Here is an 11245-nt window from a genome sequence, read left to right on the forward strand (position 1 = left end):
GCGCAAACGCTGTGACGGAAAAGCAGCGCAGAAACGCTGTGACGGAAATGCAGCGCAGAAACGCTGTGACGGAAATGCAGCGCAAGAAACGCTGTGACGGAAATGCAGCGCAAGAAACGCTGTGACGAAAATGCAGCGCAAGAAACGCTGTGACGAAAATGCAGCGCAAGAAACGCTGTGACGAAAATGCAGCGCAAGAAACGCTGTGACGAAAATGCAGCGCAAGAAACGCTGTGACGAAAATGCAGCGCAAGAAACGCTGTGACGGAAATGCAGCGCAAGAAACGCTGTGACGGAAATGCAGCGCAAGAAACGCTGTGACGGAAATGCAGCGCAAGAAACGCTGTGACGGAAATGCAGCGCAAGAAACGCTGTGACGGAAATGCAGCGCAAGAAACGCTGTGACGGAAATGCAGCGCAGAAACGCTGTGACGGAAATGCAGCGCAAGAAACGCTGTGACGGAAATGCAGCGCAAGAAACGCTGTGACGGAAATGCAGCGCAGAAACCGCTGTGACGGAAATGCAGCGCAGAAACCGCTGTGACGGAAATGCAGTGCAGAAATCGCTGTGACGGAAATGCAGCGCAGAAATCGATGTGACGGAAATGCAGCGCAGAACGCTGATACGGAAAAGCGCAGAGCGCTGTGACGGAAAAGCAGCGCAGAAACGACGTGACGGAAAAGCAGCACAGAACGCTGAGACAGAAACGCTGCGACAGAAATGTCACGTGGAGCTAAGGCGGGGGGACGACCCGCCACATGGAGCTCAGGCGGGTGGGGAGACCCGCCACGTGGAGCTCAGGCGGGTGGGGAGACCCGCCACGTGGAGCTCAGGCGGGTGGGGAGACCCGCCACGTGGAGCTCAGGCGGGTGGGGAGACCCGCCACGTGGAGCTCAGGCGGGTGAGGAGACCCGCCACGTGGAGCTCAGGCGGGTGAGGAGACCCGCCACGTGGAGCTCAGGCGGGTGAGGAGACCCGCCACGTGGAGCTCAGGCGGGTGGGGAGGAGGAAGCTCAGGAGGCCCACCCCGTGGAGCTCAGAGGGGGGGAGGGGGGAGACCCAACGCGTGGAGCTCAGGAGGCCCACCACGTGGAGCTCAGAGGGGGGGAGGGGGAGACCCAGCACGTGGAGCTCAGGAGGCCCACCACATGGAGCTCAGAGGGGGGGGGGGAGGGGGAGACCCAACACGTGGAGCTCAGGAGGCCCACCACGTGGAGCTCAGAGGTGGGGGGGACCCAACCCGAGGAACTCAGGACATTAGTTGTAATTGGCCTGACGAAAAACGCCAATGTGAGGGGGAGGGGGTGCCGGCGGCAGCCGACAACCTCCCCCTCCAGGAGAATTGGCGGGTACCCTGCATGTGTGAGGGGGGAGGGGGAGTCGGCGTGGCCGAAAACCTCCCCCTCCCCCCCGTCAGGAGAAAATATTTTGTCAGCATGGAAAAAGCAGGCTTTTTTTCCTTGACTTCCCCATGCTCCAATTCAAGTAAGGGCCTCCTTATATTGGTGGCTTACTATCTTAGAGCTAAGAATGGGGAAGTATTCTTTCTGTAGTAAGAAAAGTCCTAATGACAGATACTAATCTATCATTAGGACAGTAACGAAAAAACACCACCCCCCCCATGAGCGCCGGGCGGCTGCACGCTGGCCACCCGGAGCAGAAGGGAGATCGCAAGGCGGAGGACAACCGCCCCTCCCCACCCGGTGGGAAACCGGGGGGAGGGGCGGACTGCACGCAGGAGAGCTGAGGGAGGGGAGGATGTGGGCGAAGAAACGGCCGATCACCTCCCCCCTGGCAGGAAACACCGAGCGGACTGCCTGCTGGAGAGCTGAGGGAGGGGAGATTGAAGGATGGCCGAATCCGCCGGTGTACTGCATATGGGGGGGACGGCAGCGCGGCGCGGCCGTTTACCTCCCCCACCAGGAGAACCGGCGGGTGCACAGCATAATGTGGGGGGGGGGGGGGGAGCCGGCGCGGCCAATTACCTCCCCCTCCCCCCTGCCAGGAGAATCGGCGGAACACGGCATATGATAGGGGGGGGGGGGCAGCGCGGGCGATTATCTCCCCCTCCCCCCCCCACGAGGAGAAACGGCGGGTGCTTGGTACCTGCGAGGGGGAGGCCGACTATCTCCACCTCCCCTCACCAGGAGACACATGTCCGAGACCCACCAGGCATGCGGCTCCCTAGTGGAATGATGCCTGGAGAGCGGAGCTGGCGGGCGATCCCCAGGCGGGTGGCTCCCTCATGGAGCTACATGCAAGGGGAGTAGTTGAACAACCCCCCCCCCCTGATGCGAGGCGGAACATAACGGAAGGACCCCCCCCCTCTCCCCCCGGCATGAGTACCAGGAGAAGGGGGCGGGCGGCATGCCAGCCAGAGCTGTGGGTGGTGAAGGGAGGAAGTAGGACGAACGGATGGATGCATGAACTGTCCCCCCCCCCCCCCCCAAACGCCGGGAGAAGCAACCGCCGACGGCCGCCACCCCCCTCCCCGCTGGAACATGGTTGAACAAAAGGGGGGGGGGGGTGACGGCAGGGCGGCCACCACCAGCCAGGGGACGGAGGGAGGGAGGGAGGGAGGCGGCCGACCGCCGCTCTGAAAAGACATGCTCCCCACCCAGAAAACCTACCGACACTGGCCCTGACAGAGGAGGAGGTTTAAATAGCCCTCTCAGGCTCCTCCTACAAATACAGGCTGGCCTGCGGCCAGCCTTACAACTTATCAGAAAGTCTCTAATACCACCCAGAGAGTAGCCACTCGCAGCTGGGCACTTCAAGGCTGAACAAATCTCTAGCCAGAGATCATGGCAGTCAGCACCTCAATCCGAAACCTGTGAAATCTCTGATCTTGGGTAACTGGTAACAGAAGTGAACAGGAACCTGTTTCCTCAGTACCTGGAACGTTCTCTGTCTCCTTTGACAGTACTGGAAAAAGCATGGATTCATCATTGCCCTTCACAACCCAGCAACCAGGCACTTCTTAGGATGCCAGCTTGTTGGCCCTCCTCCGTCGCTTACACGAGCTGCGGTGCCCCTCCAAGCCGAGAGCACACCCGGACACATTGAATCCTCCCTCAGTTACTGCGCCTCGGAGCAGCCGGTTCTGAGACTCGGGAACAGACGGATCCCCACCCCAGACCAGGCGGGTCTATTGGGGTTAGCCAACCAAAGCATGTTACGAAGCGACAAACGCTCAGAAGACCGGGGACCCCTCGCAGGGCTACCCCAGTCCAGAATCAGGAACAGACCGCTAGGGCCTCACGTACGAACAACCCAGAACACGTGACCTCAACATCTTAAGTACACTCCCCCAGACTCCTCAGCGGGGCCCGGCACACCCACTGATTGGCTCCGGGGAAGCTGATACCCAAAATGTCCAACCAGGCCTGGTTCTGAGCCTGTCATGTGCACCTCACTGTACACATAACCAGGCAGAACTCTAAACACAGCCCAGCCAAACTCATATCAAAGTTAAACCTACATAATTAACCCTCAGAACACCATTACTGGCAAAAACTAAATTTGTACATGACAGACACCTTGTCCAAAGTGTCATCACTACCAGGGGCGTAACTAGAAATCACAGGGCCCCATAGCAAAAGGTTGTATGGGCCCCCCCAACAAAAAAAAAAAAATTAACTATTGCCATTGAAGAACAGATTACCACACTCATGTGGCACAGTACCCAAGCAACAGCTTAGTGTGTAGAGTGTATACAAATTTTGGAGGGCTGGAGGGTGGAGGTTATCTATGTGTACCTGCTTGCAGTATGCCTTGGGCTTTGTCAGTTTCCCACAATACAGTATCCAGTATTTGTCCATAATATAATAAATACGTATATGATGCCATTATACTGTACACTGTGAAGTCTGAATATGATTGCTGCAACTACATGCTGGGTTCACACTGCTGCGATGCGGGAACGCTGTGAATCTACTGTGGGTTCCCGCATTTCGCATGCCTCCTGGCGGCAGTTCACACTGCCCTATGCGAACTGCTGGGAGTGTCAGTGAAAAGTTAATGACACCTCCAAATCAGTTCGCATATCGCAGTGCGATCTGCAAACTCGGACAGGAATCGGATCGCATGGTGTGAACACCCATGCGATCCGATTCTGCTGCGGACCAAAAAAAGGGTCCTGTGCGAGTTTGGGCCGGATGCGATGCGAATTCAGCCATACTATCTGTATGGCTGAAATTGCATCGCACAGAGATCACATGTGATTTGCACTGCCTCAGACTGTCTGTACCTTCTTCTCAGCTCTAGCCTGAGCCTCCATTCCACACTGCCGATCATGTGGGACAGCCAGCCAAAGCACTGCACAGGCTCCTCTGTTCCATTGTGGGTGGGACTGGAGGAGGGAACGACATCATGATGATAAGGTGGGCGGGGAACCGCGCTTGCGCTCAGCACCTCATTGGCTGTCACGGCACCTTTCACTGGGCACACAGAAAGCAGTCTAACTGTTATTGTGATGGGCATTGGCGGGGTCTGACGGACAGCGGCGTCACCTCCACCTCAATTGGCAGACACAGACATCGCTGGTCGGACAGACCGTGAAGTCTGAACACACAGAGGTATCACTATGCCGGCGGCGCTGTGGCCACCGCCGGGCCCCACAGACTGACATGTCACACTCACATAATGATCCATCCAGGTTGGCCTGCATTCTCCCAGCTAAACTAGGCAGCAGTGCACCAGTAGGTAGCTGCCTAGCGGGAGATCGCCCTGAACTCGCGGGTGAGATGTCAGCATTCCTCATCCTCACCAGGCCCCTCTCAGCTGCGGGCCCCATAGCGTCCGCGTGGGTCGCTATGGCGGTATTTCCGCCACTGATCACTACATAAATAATATAGAGAGAAAAAAAAAAAAAAGTGCAGAAACCCTCGTAGGTTGTAGGTTTTTCTTTTATGTTTCAGTTACATTGAGTCCCCCCCCATGAGGATTATTATCTTACTTTCCACCATAACCTGGCTGCTCTTGTCGTCTCATATGCTATGGTATACATTTTAGCATCTCAATCTTTTGTTTGATCTGTACAGTGATAAAACAAATCAATAAAGATTGCAAGAGAGAGATAGAGATATATATATATATATTTTTTTTTTTTTTATTACACACACACACACACACACATTATTACTATTATATTAGATATAGTGTATATGTACACACACACACACTTTATTACTATTATATTAGATATAGTGTATACACACACACACACACACACACATTATATTAGATATAGTGTATATGTACACACACACACACACATTATTACTATTATATTAGATATAGTGTATACACACACACACACACACACACACACACATACACACACCCAGTGTAAGGCTGGGTTCACTGCATCCAATTCACAGTAGCAGGAGATTTTGACCAGTTCGCTATGGGTCACATATGTCCGCAGCAGGTTGCACAAGAACACTGTGCGTCTTTTGTTCCCTTTCAGGTCCGAAATTCAGCCCATAATTTGGGGCTGAAATTGGACTGGAAACGGTGAACCAGGACGCACCGGAACCCCTGCTGGGAGCCACATGTGGCTCATATGTGAACCCAGCCTAAAACTGACCAGCAACAACACAGATTTAATCCAGAATGGTAAACCTTGCTGGTTAGTAAGAAGTGAATGAGTGTTGGGGCTATATATATATATATATATATAGCCCCAAACTCACTCATTCACTTCCATCTCCATCCATCCCCAAAAATACCATGCCTGAAAACAACCCTGGGATTTTATTTTATTTTTTAAAAGCCCTATCAACACTATATATAAAAAAAAGGGGCCACACACACCCCAATGAGATTACACACACATTATATATATATATATATATATATATATATATATATATATATATACATATATATATATATATATATACATATATATATATATATATATATATATATATATATATATATATATATACACATATATATATATATATATATATTATTATTTTTTTTATATTATATTATATATAAAAATAAAAACCCCAAAATACTGTGCCTGAAAACAACCCTGGATTTTTTTTTATTTTTGGTGGAAGTATTGGTAGCCAAGAAAGAACAAAAAGCAGGTCAACCAAAATAATAAAGGAATGATCAACCACAACACAATATACCCCAAAATACCACTCCCTAAAACAAACCAACAATTCTTGTAAAGGAAAGCCTTGCAGCAAAAGCAAAAAAATAAAAAAATAAAAATGCACTGGAAAATATAAATCCTGAACCCATGGTGGGGGCAAACCTGGACCTCACCCCTATTTCAGACAGGTAAAGAAGGACAGATTGGGGCTCTACCCTTTCCTCTCATTGTAACAGAATTGGTAAGGGGGGGGGGGGGGGGGTGGGAGAATTTTTGAAAAAGTCAATTTTTACTAACTACAATAATATTTATAACATAAAGGAATTATCACTCACCTGCAAGGAGCATAAAGCCAATGACATATGTAACGTCCTCCATGACTTTCCTTGGGTCTAGTCTACCAATCTGTCCTGGGCGGACACAGCTTGTGCTTTTTATCACATACTAATTACCACTCCAGGTATATCACTAGTAGTAGCTCAGTCTGCAGCGCCTTCAAAGAATGTAGACAGACCTGTTCTAAGGGAAGTTTTTGCCTTCTTTCACTAATGATAAGCAACAATTCTATTGATATACAATCACATGGTCATGGGAGGGGGATGGCCTGAGCCAGAGACCAGAAATACGTATTTTCCTTTTTTCTTTTTTGGTGTCAAATCTCTACCATTATCATTTCTAAGACGATTGTTAGTGTTTTGATTGGCTTCTTGTTAAGACTTGTAGCAGCTATGCTATAGCTTTGCTGAGCCGAAGTGCAGCACGTCCGCATCACGCTACAGACATCAGAATAAACATTCGTATGCAGGGCGGGATTTACGATTAGGCGCAGTAGGCTTGTGACTATAGACTGCAGAGGACCTGGATTTACTGTTGAATAAACATTCTTTTCAATCATCAGTAGAAATACAGTTTGACCAATAAAAAAAAAATCAAAAGTTTTCCCCAAAAAAATTAATAAAAAATAAAATTGTGTATATATATATATATATATAGTGATAAAATAAAATCGCAATTAAATAGAAAATGATATACCATGTACGGCGTAAGGTTTCTCTTATATAGGGATTGGATATAAACTTCCCAACCCATCTATGGAGAAAAAAAACCTAGATTATATACCAAGTTAACATTGAAACAACCCCGGCAGCGCACAGAGGAAAACTCCTTTCATTAAGGTTCTCCCCCTCTCACAATGTCCTAAAAAAAATACCCTTACCTCTTTGGCATGCTGATTAAGTACAATTACAATTTTCAGGTTCTCCTGCCCATTTGATTCCCAGTTGGGGGGCCGTTAACCATGTGACCACTTGTAAGCCTCACAGATCGGGGTCGGCCCCGTGGGTTGAGGGCGGGGACAGGCTCCGTGGGGGGGGGGGGGGAAGATCACACTTGAGGGGATTATCTGCTTTTAAAGAAGTCTCTGGTTAAGCGAGTCTTCATGGCGGAAAGGGTAGATACACTGGAATTACATAAATCAAACACAAGACAATGTATGTGTAATAAATGAGACTGTATTGGATATTAATTTACATGACAATTAGAATAATTAAATCTGTCCTCTTGATGTATTTATAGAAATGTAAGGACCCCCTGAAGAAGACCAGAACCTTTGAGGTCGCAATGCATCGGGGCATTTCCATATATCGGATAGTGCAATTCCAAGTGTAACAATGTATCACCCTTGATGTATAACCTTTTCTAGCCTAATATGTCTCGCCTTGTATATACCAGAGCTCATATTTAAAAAAAAAAAAAATGTATATATGTTTTGTATCTATCCATTTTTTAAATAAAAAATCTGTGATTTTTACAAAACATTTGACTTGATTTAATTTAATTAATTAGATTTTCTGCTAAAAAAGCCCAGTGGGGAACTTTCCAAAGACTTTAATTGGAGTGTGCAGCCTTCTCAGACTCTCACATATGTGCTGCTCTATGATATATAATATTTCAACTTTAATTTATATATATATATAGTATTAATTATTTTTTTATTTATTTAAAAGATTTAACAATAATAAAAAAAATTGTATATATATATATATATATATATATATATATAAAATAAAGATTTAAAAAATGTGTGTGTATATATATATATATATATATAATTATTATTTTTATTTTTTTGGATTTAAAAAAAAGTGTGTGTATGTATATATGTATATCACCTTGTAGCTTAGGCAGGGTTGCTTCTCACAAATTTACTTGCCAGGAGTAGTTATCCTGGTTGATTGATAGAGATCCATTTATTTCTCCCTAAATTTGGCTTTGTTGCACTTTTCTCTTCTACCACTAGGTGGCCAGGGACTTGGTGGTACTAGATTTGAGGACAGCCCAAGGTCAGGTTATGGGTATATGGGGTATCTCAGCCAATGGGCAGGGGTTTTCTTGAATCCCTTAGCCTGCTGGGAGCACCTATATATTTGGGTGAGGTCAGGTGAACTATGTTCTGTGCCACCTGGACGGCTGTCTGGGTGGACGAGTGTTGTGTGCCCCGGGCTGCTAGGCCAGAGATTAGGCCTATCCCGGGAGGCATCTGGCTGCCAGGCTGTGTGAGGACCTATCCAGAAGTAAGAGGACAGCGCAGGGTTGGGTTTGTGGCTTGCAGTCCAACCAAAAGTGAGGGTTCTGCCAGCCGGAGAACCTGTCGTGGTCAGAGGTAGAAGGGGAAGTGTCCCCACTAGGGATGAGCTCAGGCGTGTTCGCATGGAACACATGCAGAGCCCGCCAGAAAGTCGGCGCAGCACTGCGCTAATCACAGGCAGTGAGACATTGCCCCGATGTGCGGCTGCAGAGATCGAGCAATGTCTCACTGCCTGTGATTAGCACAGCGCTGCGCCGACTTCCTAGCGGGCTCTGCATGTGTGTTCCATGCGAACCTGCCTGAGCTCATCCCTAGTCTCCACTAAGGGACCAATCACCTTTACCATGGACCACAATGAGTAGCTGAACCAAGTCCCGGAGCAACATTCTCACTGAACGGGCACGGTGGAGAACCGGGAATCTTCAGGCGGTGACCAATTCAGGGACTCAACCATCGGAGGTGACGCTCGCAGAGCAGCCTTGAGTGTCAAGCCCGAGACCGAGCCGGTTAGTGGAGGTGAAGCTTGAGAAGTATCTGGAGTGCCAAGCCAGGGACCCAGAAAGGAAGCAAGGGAAAAAAAATCACAATTGGCAATTCACACAGTGCGTAGGAAAAGTTAATGTTTCACCATTGAGAAAATATCATTGGGAAGGTCTTGTCTTCTGCTGCTTTTCAGTGTTAGTTTTGGGCTCTTAGCAACACCTTGCAGAATGTTTGATAACACTAAACCAGCTCAGGGAAGTGAGAGAGGCGCACAGCGGAACTACCACCAGGCTAACGATAATTATATACTATATATACATATTATCCAGCAGTAAATTAGTTTAAGGGCCCATTTATATTTTTGTAAATACTTTAATGTCTATGGACACAGTTGCACTGAGATCAAATCACTTTCAGGATAAGCCTCCTGGAGACTAATGCCGCGTACACACGATCATATTGTCCGGCGTACTTAGTCTGCCGAAACGCATTTCAGCGGACAATCCGATCGTGTGTGGGCTTCAGCGGACTTTTTCAGCGTAAAGTCCGGCGGACTTAGAAAGTAGTTTTGCAGTCCAATCTTGGGTTTCCGGACTTGGACTTGGGTTTCAGCGGACAATACGTTCGTCAGTATGCTAGTCCGGCGGACTAAGAATGACGCATGCTCAAAAGCAAGTAGGAAAAGGAAGCTATTGGCTACTGGCTATTGAACTTCCTTTTTCTAGTCCCGTCGTACGTGCTGTACGTCATCGCGCTAGCAAACGCCAGACTTTCTGTGTGTCCGTGTGTGGCCAAGTCCGCTCGGTAGAAAGTCCGCTGGACTATCCGCCGGATTGTTTGCCGGGCTAAGTACGCCGGACAATTCGCTCGTGTGTACGCGGCATCAGCTGCATTTAGCTGGTCTGAATTGACTGTGGGCTTGCACTGAGATTAAATAAATGGTAAAATACATATAATAAGAGTATATGTCTGCCACTATATATAAACATCATGGAACGATCTTCGTAAAAATAAAAAATAAATAAAAAAAAGGAAAAAAAAGGCCAACGATAAATCTGCAGAGATAACTAGTATCCTTTAAAGATGAAATATCATCATTTTCAACATTTTCTATAGAATGACTTTTTTTTTTCTGGTGCATATTGATTATTTATAGCTTGTGTATATTGGTTATTATTTTCTGATGTCGTTTTGTTTACTATTTTTTTCTAAAGAAATATTCACTTTCCTGACAGACTCCATGGCAGCCTACGTATGGGTTAACCCCGCCTCTCCTACCTCATAGGACCCCACTCCCATAAATCTTTGCTTCTAGTCAGAGACCACGTTCCTTTTTTGTCCTCCTCCTAGGACCAAGGTTTTACCTTATGAAGTTGGATCCAGGCCGGCTGGTTTGTGCACGAATTTCAGGATGGCGGTTCTTTCTGGAGCCCAATTTCCCAGCTATTAGCAGGGTGGGCACGGGCGATTTGATGCGATGCCATGAAGAGCTTACTAACCAGCCATTGGCTGGCAAGCGGCAATTTGGCCAAACGTCCTTGCTATTAGCGGGAGGGCCCCCCCCATTTATGATGCACCGGGTGCACTATGAGTACTTCAAGCTCCCAGTACCAGGTCGGATCAGGTGTTGTGCGGGATTGGTAATGTATACACATTTTATCTATGGCAGCAGTTTTTGTGTGTTTGTACCGTTTCTGTCTATGGTCTTCCTGGTTATGGCGCTGGGACCCTCCTGCGTTCCATCTCGCTGCTTCCTGCTTTGATCTGCGCAGCTGCCGAGTCTCGATTGAGATCGAGGCTTGGTTTGCGCAGGCGCGGTCCAGGCAAGATGGCGGCGGCCGCGCATGCGCGCGGGCGTTGTACGGCGGCGTCAGTCTCGGCGCAAGTACGCTGTGGGCGCGATGACATCATCACTCGGCGGCACATTCAAATAGCTGTCAGAGACAGCTATTTGATTGGGATGCTTTTGAGCTCAGGCTGTGATCCCGGTGTCTGCTCTCTGTTTTCTCAAAGTATGTCTCCCTTTTTTCTCATGGTCAGTTGGGTCTACGCTGTTTTA

General features: G+C 48.2%; 1 pseudogene across 1 annotated transcript in view; it reads right to left on the minus strand.

The window, feature by feature from the left end:
* LOC143925630 (transmembrane protease serine 9-like) overlaps positions 1-6702 on the minus strand; it is an 80468-nt pseudogene extending 73766 nt beyond the window's left edge. Inside the window, exon 1 of the transcript XR_013262043.1 lies at positions 6452-6702. The product of XR_013262043.1 is annotated as a transmembrane protease serine 9-like (transcript). The remainder of the gene's footprint in view (positions 1-6451) is intronic.
* Between the last annotated feature and the right edge of the window lie 4543 nt (positions 6703-11245).

The sequence above is a fragment of the Lithobates pipiens genome, unplaced genomic scaffold, assembly GCF_037356315.1.
Source record: "Lithobates pipiens isolate NorthernLeopardFrog02 unplaced genomic scaffold, aLitPip1_a1.2 Scaffold_22, whole genome shotgun sequence".
Taxonomy (NCBI): Eukaryota; Metazoa; Chordata; class Amphibia; order Anura; family Ranidae; genus Lithobates; species Lithobates pipiens.